The sequence below is a fragment of the Otolemur garnettii genome, unplaced genomic scaffold (assembly GCF_000181295.1).
Source record: "Otolemur garnettii isolate 467f Iridium unplaced genomic scaffold, OtoGar3 scaffold00077, whole genome shotgun sequence".
Lineage (NCBI taxonomy): Eukaryota > Metazoa > Chordata > Mammalia > Primates > Galagidae > Otolemur > Otolemur garnettii.
Window position 1 is genome coordinate 5003430 of NW_003852472.1, and position 16237 is coordinate 5019666.

The window sequence follows — 16237 nt, forward strand, 5'->3', positions numbered from 1 at the left end:
AAAAAAAAAAGAAAATTCAGATAGTGACACCCACTTCATAGGATAGCCATGAGCTAGCTTTAAAGATGGCTGTCTGTGAAGGACTTGGTGCAGAGACCAAAGCATAGTGAGCACCCAATAAACAACTGCCACTGATAATACCCCTTAAATTTCCTCTGCAAATAAGCAGGTACTAAACTATAAAGTCCATGACTCCCCTGGTAATTCTTTTCAAGATATCTCTCTTTTGCTGGCATTCCTGGGTCCCCTGCATATGCCCTCAATCCCTGTCATCCATTCCCACCATGCCAGGAGCATCTTAAACATAGGACCAGCAGGATCTTCTAAAAATCTAAGGAATCCTTACCACAAAGTTGTCAAAAAATTAGTTTTCCTAACAGAAACTGTGTACATCCACCAATGGCATGTGGAAGCTAGATTTCCAAAGCAAGCGGAGTCCCAACCCATAGTTGCTCTTCTCTCCCTCCCAATCCATGTGTGGGTCTCATCTTAGTTTTCTCACCCACGGGCATCCTCAGGAGGTGTGCCTGGAACCCGGAGCTACTCTGAAATCTGCCTTTCCCCATAACCTAACTGTAAGAAAGAGGGGAACTTTCATTCCTCCAGCGCTGGTTTTTCTTCACTCTCCCACCTGCCATTCTGTGCTTATTCCAAGAGAGACAGGGAGACAACCATTCTCCCTTGTCCATTGGTGTGTGCTGGCTAAGCTCAGCTTCCAGACTCTCTGCAGCCTTTCTTCTCTCTGCCTTCAGATGAGACATGTGCCGTCCCCCTGGCTTTCCCTGCTGGGGGCAGGCAGGCTCAGGGCGGGCTCCCAGCATCGTGTCCCTGCTAAAGCTGGCTCCTGGCTAAGCTCTTGTACGCACAAGTCAGTCCCCAAATGCTCCATTTTCTCCCTACAACTAGCAACCATCCATTTTCTCCTTTGAAAGACAATGCCAAAAGAGAAACAATTAGGTTAAGAGCGAGAGTACACAATTTATGAGAGTCTTCGCTTTGGTACTTCTTGTTTCTTCTACTTAAGACATCGTTACCCGCGATTTGCACATTGACACCTTCTAGATACAGGAAAGCTCTGGATGTCGGAATGAAATAAGACACTTTGATGGATGTCTTCTTATTTTCTTGTCATTCACTTAATAACATATCTTATTCCAAACCATAATAGTGAGCAGTTTTTAGATTGCATCTTGCAGGGAAGGAAAATACGTTAGAAATAGTCTTGCTTGGCATCATCTTTTCTTTTGCATCATTTAGGAGGAAAAGTGCCCAGTGACATACCTGGGAACTGAGAAGGGTGTCCTTGGATAGAACGTGGGGTTGGGGACACTCATTTGATTGGGCTTCATTTGTTTGAAATGTACATCTGAAGTCAGACAATTAAGTTCACAAACTCACCCTAGAAAAAGTGCTCCATACCTCATTGCTGAATATCACTATGGCCCCCTTCGGGGTACTCCCCTTGGGATGCTATGCACCAATGCCAGTGCCTAGTCCTCCCTTCAAAGCGATTTTGAAACTCTTTTTCTGGAATGGCCATCAGAGCTGTCATCATACGAGGTTGGACAACTACGTTTGTGAACTGGTCCTAGAAAAAATTCTACATACCCCGTTGTTAAGTATCACTACAGTCACCAGATGGCTAAGAAGAGTACTTCAAAGGTGACCATCATGATAGTGCCAAGGGATGTACTTCAAAGGTGACCGTAGTGATGTTCAGCAACAAGGTATGTAGCACTTTTTCTAGGCTGAGTTCATGAACTTAATTGTCAAAACACCCATGACCATGTTCTATGAAAATACATTGACCCTGAAAATTCCATCCAGGTGCAACATTTGGTAGTGACCTCATGCCCTTTATGTTTTCCTTATTGATGGCCCTCTGCTGTGTAGCGTCCTAAATCCCTGAGAACTTCCAAGAAGCATAGCAAGATGTTAGAGGTCTTGTTTCTGGTTTTTCATCTTCTTTCATTCACTGAGACATCATACCAACAGGTACTGATGATACCAGATGCAGTATACCAGGTCTGTTAAGGTAGAGGGGGGCCCAGTCTCGGCATTTGAATAGCGTACAAGTAATGGGATCATGGGATCAAGTGTAAGGCCTACTTTTAGTTCTTTGAGAATTCTCCATACTTCCTTCCAAAAAGAAAAAAAAAATCATTTTACCATAAGGAAATTTGCCCTAGAACATTTATTGCAGTTCAATTCATAATCACAAAGATGTGGAAACAATCTCAGTACTCATCAACCCATGAATGGATTAATAAACTGTAAATGTATGCAACAAAATACTATTCAGCCATCAAAAAGGATGAAGACTTTGTATCTTTGTATTTGCATGGAAAGATCTGGAGAACATCCTCCTAAGTAAAGTATCTCAAGAATGGAAGCATCCCATGTACTCAATACTAAGTTGAAACGAGCAGATCTCCAACTATAGGCCCACATGAGAGAAAAATACTATTTAAATTCAAGAAGAGAGGAGGAGAGAAGGGGGTTGGGTAAGCTCCCACCTACCAGGTACAACGTACAGGTATATGGCACACTTTCTGCATGAAGGACTCAACTACAGTTCAGACTTTACCTTACAAACACAATGTCACCTAACCCTGTGTACCCTCATATTAATCTGAAATAAATAATAATAATACTATTTTACCACCTCCAGTAAAAATAAAAATCTTAGCACAATATAAAAACAGCATACACATCATGAAAAAGACGGATATTCAAGAAATAACAATCAATGAAGAGATATGATCACACTGCAGTAGGAAGACAGGGGCATTAACTCTGGGGCATTAACTCTGAGCTACCTCCTGCAGGATAAACAGGAGTTTCTGGGCAAACCCAGCAGGTAAAGGGTAGTCCAAGCAGAGGGAAGACCGTCTGCAGTGGGACATCATACCAGTGGCTTCTGCGCCCACAGGAGATGCAAAACGCAGTGGAAATAGCTGAAGAAAAGAAACAATAACATACTGCCCAGAGAGAGAGCCTTTTATTCTGCAAACAGCCTATTTCGTAAGCACTTAATGAGCACCTGCAACGCTCTACACTATACGCAAACATCTTACTGCTGACATAACTTCCTGAATGATCAAAGGCTGATCTTAGAGGCAGCTATGGGCCTCAGATAGCAAACCCCTGGTCAGAAGTGAGAGCTGATGTCATCTCACATTGAAAGACACAGTGACAGGTTGCAGGCTGAGATTGTGTAGCACAGCTCTAAGCACATAGGTTCAAATTCCAGTGTTCCTAGTTACTAGCCCTGGAGCTTTGCACAAGTTACTTAAAACCTCTGTGCATCTCTATGATTTAAAGATGATCATGGCACCTCCTTCATGGGGTTATTATAAGGATTAAATAAGCTAATTTATTAACGGCCTCTAAATTTTCCTATAGGAAAGTACTATTTATTTTCTATATGTATTATGTGTTCACTAAGTAAAATGCTTTATTGGAAAGCTTATGAAGTAACAATCCCTGTCATCAGGAGCGTAGGATAGACTTGGAACCCAGTTCTAAAGAAAAGAAGCTTTTGGCTCGGCGCCTGTGGCTCAAGTGGCTAAAGCGCCAGCCACATAAACCTAAGGTGTCGGGTTCAAATCCAACCCAGACCACCAAACAACAATGATGACTGCAACCAAAAAATAGCCGGGTGTTGTGGCGGGTGCCTGTGGTCCCAGCTACTTGGGAGGCTGAGGCAGGAGACTCGCTTGAGCCCAGGAGCTGGAGGTTGCTGTGAGCTGTGATGCCACGCACTCTCCCTGGGGGAGAGCTTGAGGCTCTGTCTCAAAAAAAAAAAAAAAAAGGAAGAAGAGAAGCTTTTCATGGGTCTTAGCAAGAAACACTGACCTGTACCTCCAAAAAAGTAAACTTGCCCTCTAACCCTGATACTACAAATGCTATTGAAAACTGCTAATTCGGGGAACCTGGTGAAAACGGTCCTCCTTAGACTAATCTTCATTCACAGCAAGAAGTAGCCATCCTCGACTTTGCTTTCAGAAAGAAAGAAAGGAAGAGGAAAAGGAATTAAACTTCACCGACGGTCATGGGCTATTTTCTGCACAGGAAAACGACTGTAAATCTCTCTGCATCCCTCTCCTCAATCTGCTCTCCCTCCTAATTCATCAAGCATTTATGACAAACTTTACAGATTTTTAGTTTAAAATAAAAATGTGAATGCAGAGTAAAAATTGGGAGCTGCTATTTGGAACGTTAAGTAATTTTTAGAAATTAAACATTTCCTTTTCTCTGACTTCTTGGGTCAGGTACAAGCAAGGATGGAAAAAAAGAACCTAAAAAATTGCCAATACTTGCTCTCTAACAAAAACCCTGAATATTTTGCTGGTATTACATTTTCTGCTTGTTGGTGCAAAGGCTATATTGGAGACATTGAATGATTGTACTAAAACAGTCAGGGGAGGGAACAGGATATTAATTTCCTTGAACAGACATGGTTGATCAACACCTTGAAACGAGGTTCCAGGACATGTGAAAGGATCCTGCTGTCACCGGAAACACTGCACGCAGCCTCAACCATCACTGTTTCCAGGCTCTCAGGGAGATGGCGCTGGGCTATTTCTGGCCCTCGGTTAGGTTGTCTGATTTGTGATATGGGGAACAAACTTCCCAGGGTGGCTGCCTTTATCCCAGGGGTTTTAGATGGGCAGAGCTGTCATTTTCTTTATGTGCCATCAGAATTGGGAGCAGGTGGGAATAATGATGTCAGGAATAAAAGACACATTGCAATCACTGCTTCCTTCTCAGCTTGGGTCCTGTTTTTCAAAAGATTAAAAAAAAAAAAGGCAAGTTTTCAGCCTAGTGGCCAAAGACTTAAATAGGTAGAATCTGAATGCGTAACCTCACCCTTCTATGTATTAGCGGGTTCTATTAAGAGGAATTTATATGCACTCTTTAACCCAAATTAAAAGGTTACTCAGAGTTATAGCATGTAAGCTGAGAAAGGCTTTGAACCTCAGCCTTCATGCAAATTAGAGACTCTTACCTCTCTCTTGCCAGTAGTCCTGCCTCCTACGAGCCCACAATTATGCCCTCTTTGCAGCTCCTCTAGTGACAAGCTCTGCAAAGCCACCCTTTCAAAGGGTGATCCTTTACAAAACACAGAGGGACACAGACCTGGACTAAAGGATACTGTTAAATATGATTTTTGACTTAGTGGCTCTGATTTTATCTTTTGTACTGTGCAAAAAAAGAAAAGGCAGCACAGTTTTATCAGCAGCTACATGGGTAAGCATATTGTACACTTCAATTAGATTCCCTTTATCTGCCCTTCCTCCGCCTTAAATGAAATGCTGCCTTGTGTTTCTCCCACCCCAGGAAGCCTGCACAGCCCATGTTGAGGGTTCCAATATGCTTTACTAAACAGAAAATTAATACAATGCTATTGTGTCAACTGGCAGCTTCTTGAGAGTTAAAGACCTTGCCGTTTTTTATTATCAGAACTGAATTCTGGCTTCTAGGAACTGGCAACCTGGAGACTTTGTTACACAAACTCTCCCTAGGGGTAAATTGTCAAAGCCCCAATGTGAAGCTTTGGCTGCAACCACATGATGCCAACACAACAGGTGATTACATGAATTGAGCCGAACACCTGGCTATTTCCTGGGCAAAAATAAAACTGGCTTTTATATGGAATGCAAACTGATGGGATTTGGAGGATTTGTGTAGTTCCCATATATTTACTCGATAAATGTTTAATGAGTCCCCTACTATGCCAGGCACTGTAGGTCCCGGACAGAGAGGAGTGAGCTGCACTCTGGCCTTCAAGAAGCTCTCTGTCTGCTTCTAAAAGGGGCAACCACGTAATGAATGAATTATAATACCATATGTGGCAAATACTGTTGTTATTCCTTATCCAATATTCAATCCCCTCCTCCTTTTTAAAATTCTCTAACAGACGCCAATAGTGAAGTGACCAGCTCTAGCCTCCTTTTATCACCTTCCTTTGTACTAGGTATAGACCAGTGACAGAATTCTAGATAACAAAATATACATAAAGCATAATGGGATATTATTTGATACTTTTTGATGTTTTGGAATAAAGAGAACAGGCATGGCCAATGCTGCCCTACCTTCTACCTTTTTCATTGAACATGAATGTGATGCCTGGCGCAGGAGCAGCCATTTTGCAACCAAGAGTCAACAAGCACGGGCGTGAGAGCTAACATGCAATCAGTGGCAAAGCATAAAGACAGAAGATCTGGATCCCTGATGACAGGACTGAGAAGCTAAGTCAATGCCAATTACCACAAAAATCTGAGCATTCTCTTAAGAAAGAGAGAAAGAAAATTATTTTCCTGTTTAAGCCATACCAAATCCAGGTTCCTATTACTTATACAGTCACACATATACCTACCTAACAGATATGGGCATAAGAGCCAAGAGTGTACATAAGTTACACATGAAGGTGTAGGAAAGGTTACAGAAGGTCGTTGAGAAGATACGCCTCTTTGGTAAAAGAACAGATCAGGTTTCAGTGGGAGGAGAGGAGTCCTCTAATGGGCTAAAAAAGAGAAAAGGGTCTATTAGCCTGAGGGACCAACATGTGCAGAAGATCATGTGTCAGGAGAATATAAGGCATGTTGGGAGATCACAGTGGCTCAATGTGAAAGACGCATGAGTTGGAAAAAGAGAAGATGTGGGCAGGGCGGGATGTGAGGGTGGGAGAATAAACAGCTGCATTATCATAAGCAGTTTTGAAAGCCATGCTGGGAAACCAAGCAAGGCTTTAAGTAGGTGAGTGATTCAGCAAAGTAGAAAGCTAACTGGCTGCCGTTGACATACACATGGGAAAGCAAAGGGGTGTTAGGAAGACAATTCTAGAAGGATTGGTTTAAAGATAATTTTGTAACTACCCACAACTATTAATTTTTAACTCAGGAGCTAATGAGCAGTTTTTATACTATATGAGGGAGAAACAACATTTGTATTTCACGCCCTGCGCATATGGTATTTTATTTAATCTTTCTACAACCCACCACGTCAGGTGTTATATTTCCATTTTCAAAATAAGGAGACAGTTTGGGGAGCTAAAGCAGTTGCTCAAATTCTCCTAATTACACATGCAGGTCAGATTACACCACATCCACCCAGTACACCTCAATGACTGACACCTGCCCCCACTCCTACTTAAAACTATACTATTTGCCTCCAACCAGCTGGGATTCCGGGGGCCTTTGCAACTGCAGTGCTAACAGCGAGAAGCCAGAGCAGGGAAATTGTCTCCTGAACACCTGTGGGAAGGACCCAGGTGAACTGATCCTGCCAGTACGGTATAGGCACACACACATGCTCCCCCAGAAATAGATCTACTAGGAAGTCCCCCTCTGGGAATCCCTTAGATCTGTAGAAACCAGAAATTTGTCTTCAGTCCTCCCCAAATCGATCACCTTGCAACATTTTTTAAATGGCACTACTTATGATAAACACGTTTTAAAGAATGTTCCCCCAATTGCCAGGCACTGTTTTAAGTAAGTGCCTGACATGCATTAGCTCATTTAATCTACAAAAGCATCACATGGGAATAGGCAGGATTTTTATGTTTTACGTTCAACCGTCTCAGGGCTGCCAGTGTGGAACAGCATCTGCGGGGAGAGGGAGGAAGGGAGGGAGGGTGCCTGCCGCCACCTGCTTCCTGCTACTGAAAACCTCGACAACAGGGGGCTGAAAATGTGTGCTCCTTAAGGGCAGAGCCCCTGGAGAGAGAAAACACAGCAGCTGAGACTGGCAGGAAAGGAAGCAAGTAGAAATGGAAAACACCGAACATTTATCAGGACATATTACATGCCTGAGACGGGAGCTGAGCCCTTTGAAAGCCTATACAAAATTGATTGCACATTAACAACCCCTGAGCTAATGCCATCAAGAGGGTTGTTTAATAGCGTTACCCAGGAAGGATCACGGCAGTTTTGTTTCTGCCCAGCGAGGAAATCCATTTTCGCTTAGGATATCAACGAGGAAGTTCCACAGCCAGCCGGACAGAAAAAAACATGAATTCATGTTTTTGTGTGTTTGTGTGTGTGTGTGTGTTTTTTTTAATGGGCAGAGCACAGGTGATAATTCTGATGGCGGCTAGTATTTATGGGGAATGTTCTACACTCCAGGAATGGGCCTAAGCACTGCGTATTCATCATCTCATTTAATCCGTAGGGGAGTAGAGGCGTGAAAATGCTGTCTCTGTTTTACAGAGGTAGAGAGGACCATGAAGAGGACTGGAGAGGCTTGATGAAGTTTATCCAGCAGCTGAGCCAGGGTGCTACCAAATAAAAGCTGCAACATGACCAAATCAATTAGAAGGGGGGGAAGGGCTTATGGAACTGAAGTGTCCATTCCTGCAGTGGGTAACAGAGGTTATGTTCAAATCACTAAACAGCACTGGCCAATCGGGCTGAATGTTAGTCATGGGCACCCACGGTGGTTGGTGTGTATTTATCAGCGGAACATCTGCCCTGGTAAGAGCAGGCAGGCAGCACATTACCAAGTAGTTTGGCAGGAAGCCAAATCTCCTGACAATAGCACAATAAAGATCTAGTTCATGATACAAACTTCAAACAAGGACTTAAGTGAAGACTGAGCATCTCTGCCTGGCTTCATTTTATACTCGTTAAGTATAAAATACTCGTTAAGTGGTGCTCGTTAAGTCATTCGATAAGCAAGCATTTACTGAGTACCCCTGCATGCCTGGTCATGCTGTGAGTGCCTAGAATGCAACCGTGAACATGACAGATGAAAATCCCTGCCCTCGTGGAGTTTACATTCTACTGCAAAGAGGGAGGCATTAATGAGAAAAGTAAAATAAGAAGCAGGTAGATAGTTTTGGAAGGGGATATGTGCTACCCAAAATAGAACAGGGACAGGTGGCTTGGGAATGCTGGTCACTGATGAAAAGGTGACATTTGATCAAGGCCTTATAAGCCAAGGGTTAGCCATGTGGTTCTCTAGAAGAGAATCTTGAAATAGCCAACACACAGGCCTTACGGTGAAAGCCGTATCTGCGGTGTTCAAGGCGTGATGCAGAAAGAGAGGAAGATCCATCAGAGCCAGCGAGATAAAATAAAGTGAACAGAGCAGGGAATCTGGACTCTGCAGGGCTGGGTTCAAGTCAGAGCTCTCCCACATCCTCACTTTCCTCATTGGCCAAATGGGACCAGGAACAGTGACTGCCTCCCAAGTCCTTATAAGGACTGAATGTATCGATAAGTGTAGATGTTTTAAAGCGGTGTGCAGGTGTGCAGAGAGCCCTTGGGGGGTCAGCGATACCGTGGCTCCTTTCAGTAGCACCTGACAGCATGGCTGCATATCTCTCCAGTTTCCTGAGAGGTAGAAACTACATCTTACTAGCGCTAAACCTTTAGACCCTTGATTAGGACCTGCACTAGGAAACCCCTCAGGAGGGGGTTGTTGACTCAAGGACCCGGGTAGACTCCAGGCCTCAATAATGGAAGTTATTGACTGCCCCACTGAGCAATATAACCCCTCTCTAAAGGGGAGAGTTGGTCCAGCATCCTGAGCAGATGTGGGGGAACCACCAGAAATAGATGTCAACCTGAAGGGCTCTGTGTTTGCTACATCTGTGGGACCATTCAAGGCTCTTGGGAAAAGGTACAATTTGCCCAGTATCCATGGTCACTGCCATCCATAAAGCGAGAGAAGCCAGAGCCTACTGACTGGAAGATGCTGCCCCCGCCCTCTGGTCTGTATAACAGGGCTCCAGACAGGCTCACATCCCTGTCCAGACAGAGACGGGCTGTGAGGAGCTGGAATTCAGCTCATGCCTCATTCATAGGATTTCTCTATTTCAAGTAACAAAAAAAAAAAAAAAAAGTCACTTTTTTTCCCCCGGAAGCCTAAATCTGTGCTTTTCACGTATCTCTGTCCTCAAATGGCCTAGGGACAACAGGCTTATGCGTTAGACGAACACCAAAGCAGAAGAAGGAGCACAGTAAAATCTAGCTCACTGGGGGGCTCCCAGCACCCCCATTAAGAGCAAGATGGTTTCTGCACAGCCTCCCAGGTGCAAGGCTTGGGCAGGAGGCAAGGCAGGAGCTGCTGTTAATTCCTGAGCCTCTCCAGCAGCCAATTTTAGTCCAACTCCTTGATTTAATTACACTCCCGCGTACAATAGGAAGCTGGCATTCTCCTATATGCCATGAATATTAAACCAATAGACCTGTAATTTCCTCCATCAGGCGCGCTCCCGTTTTTGCATATTGATGCCACATTTAGTTTGTTATTTTCTAATTTTCCATCCTTCTGGTCCTGTGCTCAGCACCTTCTCCCCATAGTAATTTCCAGCACCTTCTCCCCATGATAATGTCTATGACCCAGCATAGACCCGCTGCCTTCCTTGTCCCTCCTCCAACTCCACCCAGATGGTGAGCGGCACACACAGGAGCCACCTGAGCTGTTTCGACCCTTTTTATACCTGCCACAGTGACGGTCAGAGTTCCGAGCTTTGATCTCTAACTGGAGGACAGACACAAAGGGTCAAGGGAGTCTCTAAGGCAGGCGTCCTCAAACTACGGCCCACAGGCCACATGCAGCCCGCCTAGGACATTTATCTGGCCCACCAGGTATTTTTGCCGCTGCTGCCTGTCCTGCTAAGCAGCCAACCCGTCCCAGGGCCCGCAGTCCAGCCCTCCCAACAGTCTGAGGGACAGTGAACTGGCCCCCTGTTTAAAAAGTTTGAGGACCCCTGCTCTAAGGCATGGAGCTGACGGCGCCGTTCTGCAGACAGCAGGGGAGACAGGGAGTCACCCTCACAGAACTCAGAGCCAGCCTTCCCCTCAACTGTCCTCCTGCCAAAGGTAGTCGGCATCCTTACAGTGTTTGTGGGATAGCAGTATCTCGCCAGGAACTGAGCAGGAATCACAGACAGAAACAGGTGAGAATGTCAGGTAAGACTCTTCTTGGTTCCCAGAGCCCTTTCCTGTAAATTCTTCCGTGATTTGTGCACTGCCCTAGCTTTGTTCTCTCAGAGTACCTGCCTTCCTGTTTCTCTGGAATCCTGCTTCAAAGGCAGCCCACCTCAGGCTTGACCCAGGTTGGCCACCTGGCTCTCAAATTCTGCGCTTGTTCTCTGTAAATTTCCTCTGAGTTTTGATTTCAGTCTGTCCTGACTCCTAGATCTGTTCTTACAAAAACCTTCCTCCAGCACCACCAGGGGCTCTGACTCCCCTTTCCTTTCCCGGATCAGCTCCCCTCATTCATTCCACAAGCATTTCAGCATTCTGTCTGCTGTGTCAGACACTGGGCCAGGCTTTGTTGCTGCTGGCATTTGGTTCCTGGTTTTAAGTTCATGCCTCAGGCAAATCCAAGGTCCCTGGCTAATCATGACCAGCCTAACCTCCAAAGGACAGGCAGAAGAAAAAAAAGGAAGCTGAGAACCATTCAATGTATCTTTGCTTACATCTCCCAATAGTTCCTTCCCCTTCACATTGAACCACCTAGACGCATCTAACTTGCTTAGTCTTCAAAGAAATTCTCCATTCTCTGGTCTAGTGGCTGTTGATGGCCACATGCACTCCTCACCCACTCTTCCATAACATGGGATACGCTGCTAGGGGTCCCCAACCCTCCTGGGGGGGGTAGGGGGGCACCGTGCCCTTGCCATCAGTAATGGTTCCTATCCACACAGCTATTCTTTGAAAGGATTGGGCAGCAGAAGAGAAATAAGCTCCAGGGATCCCTGAATCCCAGGATGCCTGTTTCACTTTCTGGAGATTCAGGGATCCCTGGAGCTTGTTTCACTTTATACATCTCCCGCCTTAAAGAGTTCCCTCATTGAGACTCATTGATAGACAATTGCTATTTCCACTTATCAAGCTTAACAAACGGAAATGGACGTTTCTGCATAAATGCGTAACTCTTGGTGAGATATTCTTTGGAAGTCACATGAAAAGTAGATGGCTTAGCCTATTTGAGTTGTAATCCTAAGTCATTAGGTACCATGTGCTAAATGCATAGTTCATTATCTCATTTAGTGCTCCCGAGACCCCACTACAACCACAGGACGTGAGCAGCAGGTGAGCCGGCAAAGCGTCTTTGGCATCTACAGCCGCTCCCTGTTGCTCATATCACTGCCTGGGCTTCACTTCCTGTCTCATGAGCAGCATTAGATCTTCACAGGAGCATGAACCTTACTGTAAACTGGACATAAGAGGGACCTCGGTTGCAGGCTCCTTATGAGGATCTAATTCCACCTGACACCACCCCAGATCGATGAAAAAACTGTCTTCCATGAAACTGGTCCCTGGTGCCAAAAAGATTGGGGACCACTGCCCTAACAAGGTTGTTATTTTGTTTATTTCCATTTTATCCATTAGAAAATAGGGTTTCATAAATGATGAGATTTGCCCAAATCTCACTGTGGTAAGTGATAGGATGGACATTCAAACCCCAGGTTTCTGTAATCTAAAAGCTGGATCTTAACCACCATGTCTGAAGGACGCACAGTGGAGCCAGCGGATTGTGCAAACTATCTCCCCGCTCTCCAGACAGCCCACAGCAGGACCTGGATCAACTGAAGGATAGAGAGCTGCATTTAGTTGGGCTTTCTGGAAGTACTGACACCTGCTGATCGAACTCCTAGGGTCAGGGGTTAACTAGGACCCCCTTGCTCTCTGCAGAGCATCTCAAAATGCCTGGCCTTCTGGTACATCAGTGGATGTTCCATTCACACTCCTAGAAGGCCACAGGGAAGCCACTCTCCCCTCTGTGACCAAGCAGCTCACCTAGAACTGGTCAGAGACTGGGGTAATCTTAGGACCAATGTCGCCTAGTTTGGTGGCCTAGGATTTTTCACTTCCACATAAGAAGAAATGTATCAACCAGCCCACAGAATCCTTGTTCCTAGACAGAGCCCATTCTTTCATCAGTCTGACAAGCTCTGGCTCACTAACTTCCACTTTCTAGACATAATGCAAACAATATCTTTCTATTATTAGAGTCTTTGTTTAGACAAAGTAAGAGCAATTTGTTAGGGTGAGGCTGGATTTCCTCTATATGTTTTTCCTAAGCAGAATCTGGCCACCCCGATTGGACCAAAAGATGGGACAGTCTAATGGGATCATCTGGTGGTCCCCAAATCCCCTTAGCAACATGTTTATAAAAGCTCTTAGAATAGATTACATCTGCAGCTGACTAATTCCACCCATTACATGTTGATTCATACTGGCTCCACTTGCAGGAAGATTCTTCCCTCTGTGAGCATTGATTGTCTCCCCTAAAAAGGGGAGATAATTATTGAGGAGGATGATATCAGTGATCATGAGGAGGAGGAGGAGGATAGTGATAACTGGCCTGTTTCGCAGGACTGTGGTGAAGATAACCAAAGCAACGCCTATGAAAATGTAATTAAGCTGCAAAGTGCCACGTTGAGTAGAAATAGATTATCTAACAGACCATATGATCAAATAGAGCCGACATTGCAGGAGGAATTACAGTTCACATGATTTCCAAGGCTCGGCGCATCCCTCAACATTTCAGGGCGCACTTTTTCCCATCTGGCAAATGCAAATAATGATCCTTGCTTTTCCTACTAGTGGGATTATGGTACAGCCCAAGTGAGCATTCTAGAAAGCCATTTGTAAACTGTAAAGTTGTGTGTAGTCATACAAGACAACCAGATTCATCACGGAAACGTCTAACATGGAGAAATCATATGGCAAATCTTTTGTAAGGCCAAAAATATCCTGCTCAATATGATTTCTAAGTCCAGAACATGCTGAGATTTTCATTTTAAACCTGCTCAGATGAATCTGCCTCATGTTATTTGCTTAACATGACACAATAGCTGTTTTTTAAATGAACAAATGAATGAATGAATGATGCAGGGTACAAGCAACAGATGACTCTATCCTGACAGCACTAACTCCATGGAATGTTTTTAAATTCCACTGTATAATTAGCCTCATGGACTCTCACCAGGCACTGTAAATCTTTATTGGTACCATTAAGGGTATCTGAATTATTGAAAAATCACTCTTATTACCAAGTTTTATTAAGAAGTGTGACACATGTTATATAGTGTTTCTGTTAATTGAGCATCGACTGAGTGAAATACATATAGACACAGAGAATTCACTAGGCAGGCAGTTAAGACTTGGCGGTCCACTTGCCTCTGAGTTCAGCCTCCCAGCTGTCCTCGCTTTCTGTCCCTGTTGTATGCCTGAGCTCTGCAGGCTGTAAGGAATACCCCGCCAACATCCCCATGGCTAAGCTGCTATCTCTTCTCTCCATCCACGACAAGCCCAGCCCTTCCGTTTCTGGCCTGTGAACGGGAAGCAGGGCTGTCTGGTTTCTTGGCTACCTAGCATCGGCTTTTCTTACCTTGCTCAGCACACTCATCCTTGCCCCCTTTTGAATCCCACAAAGACATCCCTTCCCATTCAGAACCTTGTACTTCACTGTATGAAAGCTCTCTATGACGGCATGCTATTCTCAGAGTGCATTCCTGGCCTTACCTTAACACTGTAAAAATTAATGGACTGGAAATGTGCATTCAGCTCTCGAAGAACTCAAAATGCCGCAGTAGATGAAAGCCCAGTTCAATGGTGAAAATGATGACTTACTTGGATGATGACCAATTCAGATAATTGGCCATAGACCTCTAATCTCACTGGCCTCCTCTGTCACTCAGCAGGGAACCGGCCGATCATTCCATCAATACATTTATTTTGTCAGCTGTCACTGTGTGGCGCCCACACGTCCCAGCTGGGGGACTTAGGCGGAGAAATGGAAACTTGCCAATATCAGGATTATTTCATCCCCATCTCGTGCCTTTCTTGTCATATAGATTTTCAATGAATTTCTGCCTGGCTTAGCAAATCTAAGCTATGACCTTGCTTTTCACTTCTGGGTCCCTTTAATTATTACTATCAATTCCAACTAGTTTGAGTCACTATGTTTCTAAACTGTCAAAGCTCAGTTTAGCTCTTTTCTGTCCGATACTCTGCTTCTTAAACACACAGAGAGATAAACATACCTACACACACATATACTCATCTACTATCAGTTTGAACTGGTTATTTCTTCTCAGAAGGGAACCTGTGCGTGTACTCACATTGGTTAATTTTTATACATCTTTTCGTGCACAATTTCTCTTAGAGGAACTTTACTCCTGCCATTGTGAAAACTCAAGCAACTTCTCAATAATGTCAAATAACTAAACTATAGTCTGTCCAGCACCAAGCCTTAGGTTTCCCTAACAGAACGCACAAGTTGCCAGAATATTGGATGCCCCTTTGAGCTGTAAGGACAGACACTCAGAAAATGCTTCTTAGGGAGGGGAAAAAAGCCACCTATGACATCTTAATCCTATAAGTGAAGTGAGAATATCATGCACCTCACAAGGAAGTGACCGTGAAGTTCCCTCTCCTACCCATCAGAAGGAGGGATCCACGAGTGTCCCCTTCCTTAACAGGACCATTCCCTGCTGGTCACCATGCAAGCAGCATCTCAGCACTGCACTAACTAAGGTGATTTTGCTCTGAAGTTGCAGAAACCAAGATACAGACGGGAAAGACCGTGAACCTTGGAGCCAGATCCAGCTCTAGCGCCACGTGATCCGGGGCATGTGTCATGACCTGCACAGTGGGGACAAGGACAGATCCTCAGTGAGGCTGATGGTAAATGCACACAAGGAAAGCCCCAGGACAGAGCTATTACTTAGTAGTCCCTCAAGGTGTGCACTCTTTTCCCTGCTGTGAACAAAATGGCACAGAGAGGCTACTAATTTCCAACAATTAGAAGGCTACTAATTTCTTTCCGATTAGAGGCTATTCATTTCTATTACCCCCGTCTTGGTAATGTAATCATGATTACCCACTAAAATACTGTCACTCATTGGAAAGAACCCATTCCACAACCTCTCACGCAGATAGTAGTAGACCTGAAAAAGTTCTGGCCAATGAGATATTACTATAAATAAAAGGAGCATGACATTTCCAGCAAGTATCTTTATAAGGGGGAGTCATTCTCTTTCCTTCTGCTTCTTGTGTCTTGCTGCCTGGAACACTGATGTGAAGACTGGTGCTTTGGCAGTCATTTTGAATCATAAGGACAAGTTCATAGCCTAGGAACACAGAGTAGACAGAGTTTGAGTCTCTGACCTCTTCCTTTAAGGACTTTGCCATTCATAGGCTGCTTATTCATGGACCTCTTTTGTATGAGAGAGAAATGCATTTTTTATCTCATGTCAACCATCAGGTTA